The sequence below is a fragment of the Culex quinquefasciatus genome, chromosome 2, assembly GCF_015732765.1.
Source record: "Culex quinquefasciatus strain JHB chromosome 2, VPISU_Cqui_1.0_pri_paternal, whole genome shotgun sequence".
In the NCBI taxonomy this organism is placed as follows: Eukaryota; Metazoa; Arthropoda; class Insecta; order Diptera; family Culicidae; genus Culex; species Culex quinquefasciatus.
Window position 1 is genome coordinate 61,851,107 of NC_051862.1, and position 6,000 is coordinate 61,857,106.

Sequence of the window (6,000 nt, forward strand, 5' to 3'; positions counted from 1 at the left end):
GATGAATGGTAACATTATGAAGAATTCATTTGATGTGATTTTTTGTTTTCATCTTAGAATGGAAAACAAAATTACTTTAAAAGTTCATGACAGCAATTCGCCCCAATTTCTGGAAATTGGCTTTATTTGAATATTTAAACTGTTTTTTACAATTTATTAAAAGTCAAATACGATAGCTTGAGTTCAATGAATATCTTCAAATAGTTTTAACAATATCACGAATTTGCTGATTTAAATTGTTCTATTAATGCGTCAGTTTTTTTTTATTTACTAGCCAGCATTGTAGTACTGTTGTATGCAACAACATTTCTGCTAACCGATGGAATCTCGGCACGCCTGCCCGGCCGGGCCCTCCAAAACGGTCCAAAATTTAACAAAGTTGCCGACATTGCATTTGCCGGGTTGATTGCTCATTCCAGTGGCAATAACAAACACCGTTAATGAATAAATATAGAAGCGCGCGTGGCCCATCATTCCAAATACCTTCTCTAGTTGACTGTGTCTAACATTGGTCGTAATTCGGTCGTCCCTCTTCTTTTCCTCTGTACACCGTGTTTTAGTAGCTCGTGTAGCAAATCATTGACCTTTAGCGACGACGGCAGCAGCTGACACGGTTGTAACTTACGATCAGCGTTTCGGCGGCGGCTTCCAAAAACATCCGCCTCTAATTTTGAAACATCAATCAGTGGTTGACTGTCGCGCACTCCTCAGTCGGTCTGTCAGTTAGAAGGGCGGCCTTTTTGGACGTGTGTGTGATATGGAAAATTGGAGACAGCGTGCAGGTATGGTGTTTGCGCCAGCCAAATCACCGACTAACTTCACGGGTAACTTCTTGTTCCCGGAATGCGTTGGCTCTTCTGAATGCAGCCCAGCCCACCTCATTCCACAGCAAATTAAAAAATAAACGCTCTCGATGGTTGCATTTTCAAGTTGATTTGACCCGAGCGAGGGAAAGTAACTTTCATTCAAATGAAGTCTTACTCTTTTTAGATAAATTGAAATTTCGAAAATAAAACGTTTTTAGCTATTTATTTTCAGTTATTTTAATACTAACAGCGGCACAGAATGAAAATTTGCTAAACGTTGCCTGAAAGTAATCTCCACGAAAACCGGTATTTGAAAATACTTGCAGTTTTATAATTCGAAGAAATTTGTTGAAGGGCTTCGCTACGACCAAAGAAGGCATACATACTATTTTGGCAGATGTCCATTCAGAAATGGTATATAAATATTAGAAAATCTGAAACTCGGAAAGCGTTTATTTGACAGAATTTTTTTTATCGGTTTTGTGTTATCAACAAAATTGTATGTTATGTTGACAATTCACACGGAGAAAAAAGAGTTCCCAAAATCGTGAACAAGCGTTCATGAAAATGGGAACCACGAACAAAGTGTTCAAATTTCATGGTACGTTTTTCAAAATCGTACCATGGAATTTGAACACTTTGTTCGAGGTTCCCATTTTCATGAACGCTCGTTCACGATTTTGGGAACTCTTTTTTCTCCGTGCAGATAATAAACTATATTCTATAAAATACTAATTATTCAAGCTAAATTGAATTTAAATGTTTTTTCAACCAAAAGTAAATGTTCCAAAAACCTTTTTTCCCAAAAAGTAAAATATATATAATAAAATGCTCAGTAAAAAAAAATAAGTTCGCATTCGAAAAGAAACCTATTTTTTCGATAAAATATAGCGTTAAAAGTTGAAATCCATGCAGATTTTTTGTTAATTTAAAGGTTTATGAAAATATTTTTTTCGAACAGCTTAAAAAGTTCTTTGCCGTTTTTCCTTCCTCACTGAGGTAAGGCTATAATCCTGCTCGAAAATTGAACTTTTGAAAAACAGCTCGTAGACCTATATTCATGTATACCTATCGACTCAGAATCGAAAACTGAACAAATGTATGTGTGTGTGTATGTGTGTGTGTGTGTATGTATGTATGTGTTAAAAATTCTTGTTTTCTCAGCACTGGCTGGACCGATTTTGATCAAACAGGTTGCATTCGACTTGGTTAAGGGTCCCATACATCGCTATTGAATTGTTTGAAGTTTCGATAAGTAGTTCAAAAGTTATATACACGGAGAGACCGGCCAGGGCAAATCTAAGAAATTCTTGGTTAATTTAACTAAAAGTATGGGTTAATTTTTTACACAGCTTTTTTTCAACAATCGATTGTTGATTTTGTTAACTCGAAATTGCTGACCACCAGTAGGTAAAAGTAACTAAAAAATAGTTAGAATTGCCATTTTTGTTGGTTAAATGACCGAAAAAAAATTCTAGCAGTCGACTGCTAGAATATTTTTTTTCAGAAAATTAACTATTTTTTTTTTGTTTTCAGCTGAAATATTGTTAAATATTCTATAAAAAACAGGCTGGACAATATTTTTCAACTATTTTTTAACTTTTTTTTCGTTGTATCAACTGAAATATGTTTGCATGCAGCAAATTATTAGTGGTTTGTAACAAAACATTTCTTATTGAAACATAATTTATGTCAGTGTCTATATATATTTTCTTTAATTATTTAACGATACAGGCTGGGCCGAATTTCTAGCTATATTTTTAACAAATGTCTTACTTGAATACAGAAAAATATTCGTACATGTAGTCAGTAATTAGCTGTTGTTAGCAATATTTTTATTGAATTTGCAGTTAATTTTGTAATAATGCCTCACAAATTAATTTGTTGTACTTGTATTATTTGTATTTTTTTAATTGTTATTATAAAACATGTTAAGTTTGATTAATGTTTAAAAAATATATAATAAAAAAAAGTATTTTACAATTTTTGTTAAAAATGTTCAAAAAAGATGTTTAATTTCTCGCAAATTCCTTAAAAGTAGAAACCGAGTAAAATTTTCACCAAGTTTTAAGCTTATTTTTTTTATTATGTTGTATACAATTAAGTGTTGTATTCACTTACCATCACTGTGAAATCATCCGATAAGTCGTCATCATCTACAACGGTCTCATGTTTAGTTATTTTTCTTGTGGTTGGACACACAATTTACACCAAGGCGAACCTTTTACTGCAAATAGACATATGAAATTTATTATTAATCTAATAAAAAAAAAATTTGGCTCTAAACTGATAAAAGGAACGTAAATAAATGTTATTATTAACAAGAAATATCAATAATGCTACTTACCAAGTTTGCACTAATTAAACAACTTCTTTTGGCAACACACTTTCATTGCATTTGATTCAATTTATTCAACGTACTCCGATTCCTGAGAACAATACTTTGAGTTTTACTCACCAGTTTATTGAGCAGTCTTTTTCAACAGCATTTTTAAAATATTAATATCTTCTTTTGAATATCTTTTATAAATTTTATTTTTTTTAGACATTTCCCACCATCGAATTTTTATTTTGATATAATGTGTACGCATTTCCATGTATGTTATGGTTGATGATTCTGAAAAAATAATGGTTCATTTAAATTGTATCCATCGTAAGCACGAAGGTTCCTGATGATCCAGTTTTCTAATTAAAATCACAATAGATGAATTGTTGTGTAAAATTAAACCCATACTTACTTAGATTAACCAACATTTTGTTAAATTTGCCCGTGCAAGTATTGTCGTGCAAGAGTTGGTCCGCCTCTTCCTTCCACTGCCCCTCTCTTTCCTCCAAACATTATCATAAAGTCCCCTCGCATTAGAGGTCCTCATGGCGAAGGTCGCCCTTATGCTTTTCATAGTTTATCACCTGCAAAGAAATCATCAACAAATCTACTCACCAATTCCACCTCCCCAGTTGCAACACTTTGATTTGCCACTTCAACATTAATCAAATAGTGTAATTTTCACCTTTCACATCCTCTCACTTCATAATTAACAACACAAACTCAACAAATCGACTGCTCTCGTTCGAATCCTGACTTCAAATGACAGACGTAAACAAACCTAAGTTCATCTTTTAAATATTCAACCAATTGTTAATTATATTCAACCAACAAAATTTTTGATTTTCCTAAAACCAAAGCTAACAGTCGAGCACGTTCATTCGAGTTCGGGAAATCTGTTAGCTTTTTGCCTCTAGCATTTTCAACAAACAGGTTATTAAATTATTACTGAATTTTAGTTATTTTAACGGAATATTGGCAGTAACAAGTACGTTTTTGTTAAAATTTACGAAAGTAAAATCAACAATTTTAATTGTTAAAATTTCTGGGCACAGTCTCTCCGTGTATAAAAATGTGTTTTCACATTTATCCGGATCTCACTTATATGCATGAAAACTATGTCCGGATCCATCATCCAACCCATCGTTGGTTAGGTAATCAAAAGACCTTTCCAACGAGTTCAAAACATTGAAGATCTGGCAACCCTGTCTCGAGATATAGCCACTTAAGTAATATTTATGTAGTTTTTGGAAGCCGGATCCCACTTAAATGTATGTAAACTATGTCCGGATCCACCATCCGACCCATCGTTGGTTAGGTTATCAAAAAACCTTTCCAACGAGTCCAAAACATTGAAGATCTGGCAACCCTGTCTCGAGATATGGCCACATAAGTGATATTGATGCACTTTTTTGAAGCCGGATCCCACTTAAATGTATGTAAACTATGTCCGGATCCACCATCCAACCCATCGTTGATTAGGTATCAAAAAACCTTTCCAACGAGTCTAAAACATTGAAGATCTGACAACCCTGTCTCGAGATATGGCCACATAAGTGATATTGATGCACTTTTTTGAAGCCGGATCCCACTTAAATGTATGTAAACTATGTCCGGATCCACCATCCGACCCATCGTTGGTTAGGTTATCAAAAAACCTTTCCAACGAGTCCAAAACATTGAAGATCTGGCAACCCTGTCTCGAGATATGGCCTTTTAAGTAATATTTATTTACTTTTTGGAAGCCGGATCTCACTTAAATGTATGTAAACTATGTCCGGATCAACCATTCAACCCATCGTTGGTTAGGTAATCGAAAACGCTTTCCAACGAGTCCAAAACATTGAATATCTGGCAACCCTGTCTCGAGATATGGCCACATAAGTAATATTTATGTACTTTTTGGAAGCCGGATCTCACTTAAATGTATGTAAACTATGTCCGGATCCACCATCCGACCCATCGTTGGTTAGGTTATCAAAAAACCTTTCCAACGAGTCCAAAACATTGAAGATCTGGCAACCCTGTCTCGAGATATGGCCACATAAGTGATATTGATGCACTTTTTTGAAGCCGGATCCCACTTAAATGTATGTAAACTATGTCCGGATCAACCATTCAACCCATCGTTGGTTAGGTAATCGAAAACGCTTTCCAACGAGTCCAAAACATTGAATATCTGGCAACCCTGTCTCGAGATATGGCCACATAAGTAATATTTATGTACTTTTTTGTAGCCGGATCTCACTTAAATGTATGTAAACTATGTCCGGATCCATCATCCAACCCATCGTTGGTTAGGTTATCAAAAAACCTTTCTAACGAGCTCACAACATTGTTGATCTGGCAACCTTGTCTCGAGTTATGATTACTGAAGTTATATGTGTGTACATATTTTTCTGGATCTAAAAAAAAAATAGCTGAATAATGTGTCCAAACCACTCATATTACCCATTGTTGGTAAAAAGTGAGGCAGGCATCAACCACGTAGGTGGATTAAGTTAGTTTTTCTTTAAGGCACTGAATATCAAATAAAAAGCTGCTGGAAAGACAAAGAAAATCGGCAAAGAATTCGGTTCGGTTTAGAATTGAAATTATTGTTAAATTTATCAAACTTCAAAATAATAAATCTTTATTCCAAACTTTTAAAATCAAGCCAAAAAATTATAAAATAAATAAAAGTTATCTTTTAAAACTTCAGTTAAAAAATGAATTTGTTGAGAAAGTTTTAAATTTTTAGAATAAAAATATATTCACAATTTTAAAGTTTTATAATCAAGCCCTATTTTACAAAATTGCAAAAAAATATCTTTTACAATTTTAAGTAAATTTTTTTTTTCATAAGATATTGCAATTGTATAAAAGTGT

At 33.6% G+C, this 6,000-nt stretch overlaps 1 long non-coding RNA gene across 1 annotated transcript; it reads right to left on the reverse strand.

The window, feature by feature from the left end:
- Positions 1-3,341: 3,341 nt before the first annotated feature.
- LOC119768062 lies at positions 3,342-3,666 on the reverse strand. The gene is made up of 2 exons (XR_005277885.1): positions 3,545-3,666; positions 3,342-3,423 (listed from the first exon to the last, which is right to left on the reverse strand). It is a non-coding gene; the product is annotated as an uncharacterized LOC119768062 (long non-coding RNA).
- Between the last annotated feature and the right edge of the window lie 2,334 nt (positions 3,667-6,000).